The 14,037-nt window shown below is 37.8% G+C and overlaps 1 non-coding gene across 1 annotated transcript; it reads right to left on the bottom strand.

Moving 5' to 3' along the window:
* Positions 1-836: 836 nt before the first annotated feature.
* Positions 837-1,023, bottom strand: LOC141141816 (U2 spliceosomal RNA). The gene has a single exon (XR_012244245.1). It is a non-coding gene; the product is annotated as a U2 spliceosomal RNA (small nuclear RNA).
* Positions 1,024-14,037: the final 13,014 nt, after the last annotated feature.

Raw genomic sequence — 14,037 nt, forward strand, 5'->3', positions numbered from 1 at the left:
CCCAATTTTTCTCTTTTCCGAGCGAGCGGCGGCCTGGCATGAACGAAGAGCTCGCTGAGAGATGCCCGTCTAGCCTTCCCCCAGTCTAGGCTGGCCGCAGACACAGCAACTTTTCACACCTACCCGGGCTTGAGGCCTAATCCCTCAACACACCTGGCTAACACCTCCTTAACACACCTGCAGCCCATTCTGACCTGAAAACTGTCAATTAGGCAGCCCTGAGCACTAATTGCACACGTCCAGGTGCTCCTCGTTAATACCCGACGAGGGAAATCATTTGCATGGCCCCGCCTCCTGGTAACATGAGCGAGGAAGATGAGACAGGGACCCACTAAAGGGAGACACAGGCTGCGAAAACGAGGAAGTGAGGGAATGCCTGGACTGACTTTTAGCCAGCTGCATCAAGGGACTGAGATGGAGCAAAGTCAGGCCTATTGAAATGGTCTGGCTCTGCTTGCTGCCTCTCTAAACTGACCCTGGCAGTGAAGGCTTTGTTTTGGGCCTTGGGAGAAAGATTGATAAAACATTAGCTAGCTGTCTTGTCGAAATGTGTCTACTTACTGACTTGCTGACTTGATAGGTTTGGCTTCTTGCAACTGCCACTTTACCTGCTGCTTCCTGACCCAAAAAATATGGAGCGAGGAGGTAGGGAGAGAGATGGGCCAAGAAACTGACACGAAGCAAAAACACCAATACACACAGGGGTTAAATGCAAGTTTATTATTGCAAGAATTAACAGTTTGTGAGCCAAAAAACAACAACATTGCAATCAGTGAGCAAGCAAAAGGAAGATTTTTCTTGTTGTTCATTATTCTGTTTTTGGAAACTGCATAAGAGAGGGGTGCACCGGTCCTGGAGGTACTGCAATACCAGGTCGATGCGTGGAGTGGACAGAGCAAGCTCTTCTTCCATCTCCCTGTTCTAAAAATCCATTTAATATATGGTCCCCAGATAGGGGACGTATCAGATATTAAACTGATAAGAACAGATTTTTTTTTTTTTACCCTTCAGCATGAATGGCATACTCAAGACTCCTTCAAATAACTCTCAAGAGATCAAGCAGCGTTCCTTTCATCATTTAGGTAAGTATTTTCCATAAAACACAGTAAGAAAGCATCATCATTAAACACAAAAACACATTCCCTCCACCTCCCACCACCTTATCTTAACCTCCACCTCCCAAAATTCCAAAAACAATCTGCCTCCTCCACCCCCAACACTTTCCTATCATAAAGCAACACACAATACAATTTGCTCATCACCCAATCTTGACACTCATCTTCAGATACCCGAAAACTTCCTTTTTTATATCCACATCTTGCTTCCCACAGCACTTCTTTCATAATTGCAGACAGAATCCACCCCCTCCTCTTTACATCCAATTCACCACTGATCAAACCATATAAGCATAACTCTGCTGTGACACCTTTTATTTCCAACACATTTCCTAAAAACCCACCAACCTACCCCATACATTTTTTGCAAAATCACATTCAAAGAAAACATGTCTTACAGTTTCTACGCCACCACATCCTTCCCTTACGCATCTCTCACTTCTTACCAAGTCTCTTGCTTTCAAAAACACCATTGTTGACAAACACTCGTGAAAAGAAATCCACACCACTTCTTTTTGTTTGGTCACCCCTTCGGTCTTTAGATTCCTCCAGCACACTTCAGTTTGCTTTGTCCTAAGGTCAGCAATATTTGTAACCACCTGCTCCTTTATTAACCATTTAACCAAACTGGCTTTATTTGTTGTACCATCTCCCAAATTCTTCAAGCCACACTCATCGTACCACCTTTTAAGCTTAGTATAGTAAGGCGGGGGGACCAAGGCCACAGGCCTTGTCAGGTCCCGGACCCCCCATCCCCACCACAAACCATCCCATCAAATAACGCATGAAGCACATTGTCCTTCCTCCTCCCGTAAACACTTTAAAATGGAGTAACCAAGAATGCATCCCTAAAAAAAATCTCTACATTCGGAAAATTTTGTCCTCCAAACCTCTCCTCCTTCATCACCGTAGCTCTCGCTACCCTCTCCATTTTTGATCCCCAGAAAAAAGGAATAAAACTCTGGTAAATCTCTGTATCCACCTTTTGTTAAAAGGAAAAATCACCCCGAAGTACAGCAGCAAAGGGAGACAAACTGCCTTAACAATTAGAGTTTTCCCTGTCAGTGTCAACCTTCGTAACTTCCATAAATCCATTTTTTTTTTAAATATTTTTTCAAAACATTTCTCCGCATTAGACTGATTTTGTAGGTTTCTTTCAAAATTGATTCCTAAAACATCAATAGCATCTACTCTTTTAATCTTTGTAGCTGAAAAATCATGAAGTCCACTGAGCATGCAAAAGGCACTTTTGTCCCAATTAACCCACATCCCGGCCATACCTCCGAATAACTGTAGCTGTAATTCCACTCTTGCTAGATCTCTCTGAGATTTGCACAAGAAAACTGCATCATCCATATAACATAAGGATTTCAGTTTTTCCCCTCCTCCACCCGGAACAAAAAAACCTTCAAAAACTTTATTCTGTTGCACGTGCTGCAGTAATGGTTCCATAATACAGATAAACAATAATGGGGACAGCGGACAACCCTGTCTTACCCCTGATCTTACTTCAAAAGATTCTCCTAGGAACCCATTAACTAGGACCTTACTACTTACATCATGATACAAGCACTTCACCATATCCACAAAATTTTTTGGAAAGCCCAACTTCCTTAATACACAAAACATAAATTGATGTGATACTCTATCATAAGCCTTCTCGAGGTCAATCCCTGCTACAGCTAACGATAAATTTTTATTTTGAGCATAAAAGGCCAAATCCCTGAGAAGCATCAAATTACCTGCAATCCTTCTTCCCGGTATAGCACACACCTGCCAACTTCCAATCACCCCTCCAACCACCTCCTTCATCCTGTCTGCCAAGATCTTTGCAAAGGCCTTATAATCTACATTTAAAAGCGTGATCAGGCGCCAATTTTTAATATCCTTCTCATTACCCTTTTTATAGAGCAGAGTAATAACCCCCTCTTTCATTGAGGTAGCCAATCTCTTCTTCGCCATGCAGTATCTTATCCCCTCTCGAAAATGGGTCTTAAGGATAGACCAAAACCTTAAATAAAACTCGACTGGAATCCCGTCTCCTCCTGGGGTCTTGTTTTTGGCCATATTCTTTAGTGTCTTCTCAATCTCCACCTCTTCCACTTCTTCCGCCAGCCAGGTACCTTCTTCCTTCTTCAAACCTCCCGGTAAAACTTTACAGTAGTCCTCCACCTCTTGAATTGTAGCACCATATTCACCCCTATACAATTCCCCATAGAAGTTTTTGACAACATCTCTCATCTTTTTCCCTCTCACTTCTTCTGGTCCATCCAACATCACCTTCATGATCTTCTTTGGACTAAAGGCCTTTTTAAAAAAGAAACGCGAGCACTTCTCATCTTCCTCCTTTGCCTGAACTTTTGCTCGGAAGACAATCCCTTCCTTTAGTTCTTCCTCCACCCCCAACCTCTTACACTGACCCAGGAAATGTATCCTCCCCAACAACCTCCTCCCTGTCTCTCTTCTTTCTTTAGCTTTCTCCGCCCCCACCTTTTTATAGAAGGATGCTACTTGATTTTTAAACCAATCCCACCATACCAACACATTTTTAAAACCCTCTTTTTTTTCTTCCAGAATCCGGAAAAAGGAAAGAAAACGCCTAGAAATCTTTTCATCTTCTAACAGTGATACATTAATTTTCCATGTGCCTCTTCCCACCTCCATTCCCACATCCAAACTAAAAGAACAAAAAATCAACGAATGATCTGAAAAAAGCACAGGTACCACCTTATAAGTCTCCCCCTTCAAGAATTGTGACAAGAAGATGAAGTCGATACGTGACCTCACCGTCCCTCTGTCAGACACGTAAGTAAAGGTTGTATTCCTCCCCTCCACCTCCATAGCTATGTCATGCATGCTAAAGTCTCTTATCATATCATTCAGGAGTCTGGATGTAATATCCATCCCACCGTCACCACCGGTTTCCTGTCGATCTTCATTCCTTCTTATGCAATTAAAGTCACCTGCCAAGACTGTCGGAACCCTCCCAGGTAAGTATACCTTCAAAGCTTTTAAGAAACTCACTCTTTCTTTTTTTCTCTGCTGGAGGGTAACAGTTGATCACCCTCACTTGCTGACCCAAAAACTCCAATGTCACAATCTGCAACCTTCCAGGGTGAAATAAATGGCTTAATATTGTATAAAAAGCTTTCAATAATGATGATTGCTCGTGAGACGAATTTTGGAATTATGTCTGCTTGAGTCAGCTTAAATCAAACTGTGTGTTTTATTGTACACACATAAAACTTGGAAAATACTTACAAAAATAGTTCATTCATATTCAGAATTAGTGTTGTTTCATATATGCAAAAAATGTTCAAATATAGTTCATTTGTTTCAAAGATCTGAAAAAAATTCTTAAAGTCATTAGACCATGTGCTTCCCTTTGTCTTGGCTCTTTAAAGATGGCCGATTAACTTATTGTGTCCTGAAAGAAATACTGTATGCATAGAAGAGAGAGAGAGAGCTGTATGTCTTGAGATGGAGATGTGTGTACCTTGAAGCAGGAAGTAGCAAGAGACAGAAGACTGTTTTCCTTCTGATTATATGAACTTCAGTCTTTCAAATTCGCGCCCAAACACAAATCCCTCCCATACACTCCCCTTTCTCCTCCTTCCTAAGAGTGGGGGCTAGAGTAGATATACAAGCCTCTTAACATCTGTTTTTACTTTAACAAACCTTCTAAACATGAAACAAGATATATGTGAGAGAGACTATCAGACCACTTAAAACATAAACGCATATATGAAACAGAGTATCAGTTACATAGGAAGATTTTCAACCCATACATATATTATTTACAAAATCCATCACATTCTGACAGGTTCTTGACCTGCAGTCTCAGTCAATGAGTTGCCATCTGAATGTCATTAGCTCAAAGTCTTATCATTCACACAATTATAGTGAATGCATATTCTTTTTAATAAAGCCAATTAAAATTTAGATATTAAGAATATAACATTCCCCTCTGAAATATGAATAATAATCATATTTTCAAGGTTTAAATCCATTCATAGCATCCATGTCTCATTCATTCTGACTTTGATCCAATAACTCCAAATGTATTTCCATCACTAACCGAGTTTGCAATACCAAAACCCATCTTTCTCTTAAGCTTATTTTGCAATAAATCATCTCCTTTCTTGATATCATTTCTAATTCGATAATATAATTTTTTCATTCTAAACATCAAACATAACTGGAATATAATGAATAACATAATAATAATAAAAAGAATAACTATAGGATGTGATAAAATATTTCCTGCTGCTGAGGTTATTGAAGTTTTTTCCCAAATTGATACACTATTACTGAATTTTTTCCACCAATTACATTCTGACCATTGATGAGATATCTCTTGCAAATTACCTTGTTCATGTTTAAACAATATTTCTGCATTCTGAAGTTCCTTAGCCAAAGCTATCAATAAACCTTTATCCTTATGAATTACATTTGCCCATTCTTCCCAAGGAAATTCATCTATCTGAGATATATTATATTGTGTGGGAAGAGCACTTATATTTTTCATAAGCATATTTGTTAAATTTGTTCTAAACCCATTAATACTTATTGCTACAATATCGCCTTCTATACAATACAAGCCTTGATTTAGGTTTTCTGTATTTGTACAAGAAGAGAAAAAAGTGTTAACCCTTTCTGTATCTGACATGATCTGGAAGCAAACCTTCTTTTTATCTACACGAGTAATTAATTCAGAAATTGTTTCAACTTTTTCTATTCTTGCTGAACATAATATATGATTACCTAATCAAGATAAAAGTATTTTTCATTCTTGTTATCATAAACAGATAACTTTAGACTAAAATTATAAACATGATGACAAATCTAATTGTTCCAATTCAGAATTTTCATTGTTAAATGCAAAATCTGTATACTGTAATTTATAATACAATAATTGTGTATTGCTGACGGGTAATCCCAAGATAGTGATTGGAACCAAAATTTGTTCTTGTCCTGCTATTGGAATCATAGAGGAACTATAGCAAACATCCTGTTTACATCCTATCCATTTATTTACCCATAAATCTGTATGATTTATAGCATATACATATTCTCTGGGTAAATTCTGTAAAATGCCAAGAGGGGTTATTCCACTCTGAAATGCTTGTGCAATTATTTTAAAATTAGTGGAATATTCAGTCTGGATCTCTAAACATGCTCTGGCAATATGAGAATGTTGTTCACTTAACATTAAATCAAGAGTAATATTTTGAAGATGTAAAATAGATGGACCCATTATATTAGCTGTTTTAATAACCATATTTTCTAAAATTTCATTTAAATTTCTCTGTTTTTTAATCCCTTTACTATCCACTAAACCAGCTGTCTCAAGATCAGACTTTAAAGTATTAATATCCATACTATTTGTTATACTCCCAATTGTGCCAATCCCTCCTAAAATACCTTCAACAATACCACGCTTATTTCTGTTATGATTTCTACTATTAATTCCAAACCATCTTTTAATACCCAATTCCATATTAACCAAATGTCCTTGACATTGTGGAAACCATGTAGAAATTTTCCATTCTGAAACATTAAAGTTCCACAATATAATGACAAAATTTCCCTCTCTCAAAAGAGTTCTGGATTGGAAATGGTTAATTTTGAAATGGATTTGCTGAGACACTTTTCTTACCAACACATGGAGTTTTCCTAGGAGACATTACAACAACACTTGCCTTCGCACATTTCACCGGATAATTTCCTATTAATATGCAACATTCATATATACCAGTATCATTCAAAGATACTCTAATTTGTTGATAAACAAATGTATACTTGATCCAATTCACACTACCATAAATTCCTTTATGAATTATCATAGTAGAACGGTGAAGAAAACTTCCCAAAAATTCATTGTTCCTTTTCCAAGTTACCAATGAATCTTGAGGTACATATATTTTTGTTTTACATATCAAATGCAAACTATCTTTATCTTCAAAAATGTTTAAAGGTTGTGGGAAAATATAAATTTCAGGAATAATCATGTTGACCACAGAAATACTAACTTTAACCCTTATTTGTGTTAATTGTCTTGTTACTTTAAAATCCCATGTTCTTACAACATTCCCTTTTTCATCTCCAATTATATTTAAATGTTCTGGATCCAATATTTTCACAAAACTTTGAAAAAGGTAATAAAATTGATCTGATGAATAAAGTAATTTCTCAGACCTTATCATGTTATTAGTAACATCTCCAGACCAAATTATTGAATTGTTACCTTTTACAAATACTGACCAGAAACTCCTTCCCAATATATTACATTCAAAAGATCCGGTTCTGTTGTTTAACCTATAAGATCCCAGCATTTTAACAAAATTTGTTTTGGATTCTATTTTAACATTTACCTCAATATTATTACTACGAATTAAATATAATTCCATACAGCAATCATATCCCTGTCCTACACATACACATCCATACAATTCTTCAGCTGTATTATTATCAACGTATCTAGAATTATATTCTGTCATTTGTATTAAGATCAATATCTTTATCACTCTTGTCTTCTGTATTAATATCAATGTCTTTATCACTTTTGTCATCTATATTGATATCAGTGTCTTGATCTTTTTTGTCTCTGAATAATGTAATGACTTTGTTGTGTAAATCTTCAATCCTGTTAACCTCTGCATAGCTGGAACAGTTTGTGATATATTTTACCACAGATAAAATTGTCACTAGGGAAAAGATGCATCCTGTGATGATGATAAACCTTCTCTCTTTAACACTTTCTTTTGTTGAACTGACATCTTCTTTTTTTGAATCCATAATTCCTCCAGGTTAATGAAATATAATTCATTCCTAGGAAAAATAAAAGCAGCATCATTTATCTTAGAATATTACATTTGTTATACCCACATTTTTATTTATACATGCTTTTTCACTAAATTGAGAAATCCTTGAACTAGTACCATTGTTCCTTGAACATCCAAGATGTCAAATGGACCTTCCCAATTACTTTGTCATGGTCCACTTCTCCTGAAACTTTAATTCTGCCTGTGACATGTATCTCACCATCTCTGGGTGTGACCTTACACATGGCAACTCTTTAATCACCATTTTTCTTTCTGTATAAATTTATGCTAACAGCATCTAATTTTTGATTTAAATAAATCTTTCCATTCTTAATTATCAATCTTGGTAAACCGTTTATCTTGAATAAAAGATAATTTTGGTTTTAATAATAAAATAACAAAATGTTACAAGAATCAGATATGTGTGTGTGGATGTAACAGCGGTTCTCATGCTGTGTATGTGTCTTGTGTATACTGGAGTGAATGTCTATTGCAGCATCTGCTGGAATGCATGTCTGCCAAAAAACTCTGTTACAGGCATTCTACTCCTAAAAAAAAAAAACAAACCCCCTCCTTTTCTTATTCAGAAAGGTTCTTTTTTGTCTTGTAGTCCCACAGATGCAGGCTCACAATGAGGAGTATCCCCCCCTCCTTTTTAAAAAGGTGGGTGTCACTTCACTCTCAAATTCCTAAGGGTGGGGCTATGGGCTATGTGAGTAACCATTTAGCTTATACAATCTACAAGTTTCTTTAAACTTCTAAAACAAATACTACATATCAGTATATATACAAATTGTCTTTTAATAATCTCCTAAACAAGGAATATTGTAAAATAAAGAAATTATGATCTTTTAACTCAAACTTAAAAATATGTGGAGGGACCATTTTTTCATACAAGTAACTGTATGTGACACAATTCTGTTCAAATTGTCCTGTATCATCTAGAACCAAAACACTGTTATGCAAAAGGAGCACAAAATACTAAAAAGAAATATCATTTTCTGAATGACATTCAATACCTTTAAACAACATCCTAGTATCCCTTCTCAAATCACAAGCATTGCAGTACAATACACTTCAGAGGGACACTAACAATCCTTGCTGTATACTGCCAACAAAAGTTTATTGTGAAACAAGTGACAAAGTAATTTCTTCCTGTCAATAATTCAAATGAAGAATACTTTGTAACTAAAAAAACTATACCTGCAAACTGTGAATGATATGATACATGAAATCTCTGTCCTATTCCCAAGATTTTACACATTACCTGCATGATTTTACCTATAAAATGGAATCCCCTGTCACTACTGAGGTTTGCTGGTATACCCCAAACTAGAAAAACACGATTAATCAACATCCTAGCAATAATTAAAATATCTTTGTACACAGATTAGACAAGATTTAATTACTCTGTCTACTGTCTTTTCCATATTGTCCCAATAGAATTTCTCTTTAAGAATTTCAAGCAATTTTTGCTTACCAATGTGATCTAAACTGTCATAGTTAAATTTAGTGAATTCCACCTGTAGGTGTTGTGGTACATTAAAATATAGAAAATCCGTCATGATATCAGATCCAGTTTTCATAAACCAAAATATAGATCTTATACCATCCGATGAAAACTCAAAAGATTTGTCACCTTTTAATTCTCTAAAAACGAAGGAAAATCTTACATTTGTTTTTTCCACAACATAATTTTGTCCATATTCAGGTTGAAATCACTAATTCTCCAAACAAATCTGCCTCCTTTGCTAATTGAGTACAAAGCTGTTAATTACCCCCTTTTCAGGTGAACTAAACCTCTCAATGTTCCATCTGAACATAACAAAAAATGAAAATCATAATAATCATAACTTGGAAAAATTAATAAAATTAATCCAAAGGATTATCCTTGAAAATACTAAAAATATATCAACTAAAAACCAAATCTCTGAACCTCAAATCATAACCTAAAGGATTATCCTTGAAAATACTAAAAATATATCAACTTAAAACCAAATCTCTGAACCTCAAATCATAACCTTATTATTCATAGCAAAAAATCAATAACCAGAAAATCCTTACCATCCATGCAGTTCATTTAAGGACTGCTAACATTGTTTTTCACTTTGTTATATGATACATAGTGATACCTTTCCTGTCTTAATGGACTATTTGTAGTTTGCAATCTTTGCATTTGGGTCTTAAAAGGGAAATTAATTTGATTATTATGGCCTCTATACCTCAAATTACTACACCAGCGCACAGAATACACTTCATAGCGCCTTGGCATCGTTTTCGGATAATACAACCTCTTTTGTATATCGTTATTATTAGCCATCACACAAAACCTAGCTATGTGACCCTCTCTTTTGCAAACTAAACATTTAAGAGTTGTTTTTTTTGCATATACCTTTCTTTGAGTATATGGCGATGAAAATTTACGTTTCTGTTGAATATTACTATTATTCAAATCAACATACTTCACACTTTCATTGTCTGAGGAAATATTAACCTCCTCGAATGTCTCCACTGAGTCAAATCCAGAATCAGCATCATTATCCCTCGCCTCTGACTTTGTCACATGTTCATAAGCTAAACACTGAGCATGTGCAGAAGACTGAGCTTGCAATAATTGCGTTTTAAGCAAACTTATAACATTGTCTTGTTCAATTTCGTTCTGAGTTAAAAAAACAATACAACTTTCTTTTTCTTTAAACGATTCCAATAATGCATTCATTTTATGTTCTAATGCATCATTTTCAATCAGTAATTGTTCAATATGTAAATTCTCCTGTGTTTGTGCAATTTCTGTTACACTTTGCCTTTGTTTTCCTGGCATATCAAAAATCATTGCATTGAAAACCGTAACTAATTTCATCACATTACTTAATTTTCGCTTAGATTTAGCTAATGAAAATCTATTCTTCTCAATTTCTTTATTTGCCTGTAGGCATTGATTATACATTGATTGCCATAACTTAGTGTCTGAAATATGACTGGCTAAACCTTCAAATTCTAAATTACTTCCTTCAGCTATTACATTTATAAATTCCATATTTTGGTACTCACCGAATATAAAACCTTTCCGTTATCCGCTGAACTCTAATTAAACCGTCTGTCAAGACTTCTGTATTTCCAAAATCCTCTGGTCTTCACACAATCAAACATCAAAAACATCAATCGGGCGATTCTAGGTTCTTTCAATAATTGCGAAATTAATTCTGTTCCTCACTTGTCCCCTCTGATCAACGGAAGAAGAAAGTGGCAAAAACTTCTGGCGATTGAAACTGGCTGGCTGAGCCAATGAAATAAATGGCTTAATATTGTATAAAAAGCTTTCAATAATGATGATTGCTCGTGAGACGAATTTTGGAATTATGTCTGCTTGAGTCAGCTTAAATCAAACTGTGTGTTTTATTGTACACACATAAAACTTGGAAAATACTTACAAAAATAGTACATTCATATTCAGAATTAGTGTTGTTTCATATATGCAAAAAATGTTCAAATATAGTTCATTTGTTTCAAAGATCTGAAAAAAATTCTTAAAGTCATTAGACCATGTGCTTCCCTTTGTCTTGGCTCTTTAAAGATGGCCGATTAACTTCTTGTGTCCTGGAAGAAATACGGTATGCATAGAAGAGAGAGAGAGAGAGAGAGAGCTGTATGTCTTGAGATGGAGATGTGTGTAGCTTGAAGCAGGAAGTAGCAAGAGACAGAAGACTGTTTTCCTTTTGATTTTATGAACTTCAGTCTTTCAAATTCGCGCCCAAACACAAATCCCTCCCATACACTCCCCTTTCTCCTCCTTCCTAAGAGTGGGGGCTAGAGTAGATATACAAGCCTCTTAACATCTGTTTTTACTTTAACAAACCTTCTAAACATGAAACAAGATATATGTGAGAGAGACTATCAGACCACTTAAAACATAAACGCATATATCAAACAGAGTATCAGTTACATAGGAAGATTTTCAACCCATACATATATTATTTGCAAAATCCATCAAATTCTGACAGGTTCTTGACCTGCAGTCTCAGTCAATGAGTCGCCATCTGAATGTCATTAGCTCAAAGTCTTATCATTCACACAATTCTAGAGAATGCATATTCTTTTTAATAAAGCCAATTAAAATTTAGATAATAAGAATATAACACAGGGACAATCACTTCATGCGCCACAATGTTTATATTTGGGTTCTTCACCACCACACCAACCCCCTCACTCCTGGATTCGCATGCATGCGCCCACACTGAAGGACCCCATTGCCAATCAGCTGTAGGGTTACTCATCATCCCACACTCCTGCAGGCACAAAACATCCACATCATTTCTACCAATCTCTTCAAATACCGCCACTCTCCTCACTTTTGTAGCGATACTCCTAACGTTAATTGACCCTATTGACAGAGCCATCAGGAGAAAAGAAAAAACAGCCATAATACAATCTTAAATGTCCATCCTATTCTCTCCTTCACCTATCTCAGACTGCTCCCTTAGCATCCTCCGGGGAACCGGAGAGCTGGCGGATTCTACTTCAGAATCCCCATTATCGGATAAGGCTCCTCCAACACCCTCCGCCCCTCCAGAACCAGACGCGTCCAACCTAGACCTTTTGATAGCAGCAGTGTCAGGTAGGTCTGGTGTATCAGAAAAATCATCCATCCTCTGGCTGCACTCTACACTGCTGACACTCTCCATTTCACTCTCCTCGGAATCGCTATCGCTATCAGACAAAAAACCAAGAAGTGGTGAGGGCCAATTCCTCCTGAAGATGGTACAGTCACTCCCTGGTTGCCCCTCAAAGGAACATCCTCCTCTTGTCTTCCATCCTCTTGCTCTTCCAGGGACGTGGAACTCCCCCGATATCCTCTTGCATGCCATCTTCACCCAGCCCAGCATCCGTGGTCCCAGAGCAGACTCCACCACCTGCCACTTTAACACCAGTAGCCGGGGCAGCGTTACCCGCTCCTGCCGTATCACCTGCCGGCTCATTAGGCGCAGCATCACCAGCCGGGTGCTCAGGTGGAACACCCGGAGGGTCTGCTTCAGCAGTGCCCCCCTTAGCATTCTCACCCGCACCATCTCGCGGCCTCTGCTGCCTGCCTTCCCTCTTCTCCTTCCCTGGAGTCAGCACACTAGACAGCCATTCCCTTCTCGTGGCCCGATACTGCTCACAGTCTTTTGCCATGTGCCCTGCTTTTTTGCAGATGTCGCATACCCTACTTTCTTTACATTCCCGTGCGACATGCTCTCCTTTTCCGCAAAACCGGCATTTTAGTTCCTGATCACAGTCATTACTCACGTGCCCATATCTCATGCACTTCCTACAGTATCTTGGCTGTCCCGGGTAAAACAGAAACCCCCTTTCCCCTCCGATAGTAAACACTGCAGGAGGTCTTTTAACTCCCCCCACACAACTGGAGTCCGACTTGAAGGTCCCAAAGAAGCGGTACTTCCCGGACCATATTTGGAAGTTATTAAAAACTTTCTCTCCACCTCTCAACTTGTTACAATAGTTGCCTAAAAAGGCTTTCACTAAATTTATATCTGCAAAGGGGTTGTAAAGGTGCACGGTAATTACCTTCTCCTCCTGCATAAATAAAGGCTGTGCTCCAAACTTCCTCCCGACTTCAGTATCTTCCACCAATTTGAACTTCTCGAATACATCCCAACAGACCTCAGTAGAATAGAAAGTGACGTCATATAATCTTTGGTTAGTAAAGTCCTGCAAACATAGTATATCTCTTACCCCAAGGCCTAGGATACCCGTCAAAAGATCCACCACCACGGTCCTCAACGTCACGTCAGAAAATCCTGGCTTTACCAGAAATCGGAGCGAGTCCCAAATTCCTCGGACCGCCATTGTAAAGTGTCGAACGTGCCAATCACCTTCAGAAACGATCGCTTTCCTGCGGGGGTCCCCACAAGGGGAAACCCCCACAGTTCCGCCAAACGCCCAAAGATAAGGTCGCCTTCAAAAGGGCGATCGCTTCTCGTTGCCCGGGGACTAAGCCTAAAGCCAATAGCAACAAGGGGGGGCCCTCCGAAAAGAGACGCTCCCCCCAAGGCCGACTGTCGGGTACCCCAGGCACCTTTCAACTTCGATACAAGCGA

Source organism: Aquarana catesbeiana, linkage group LG04 (assembly GCF_042186555.1).
Source record: "Aquarana catesbeiana isolate 2022-GZ linkage group LG04, ASM4218655v1, whole genome shotgun sequence".
NCBI lineage: Eukaryota > Metazoa > Chordata > Amphibia > Anura > Ranidae > Aquarana > Aquarana catesbeiana.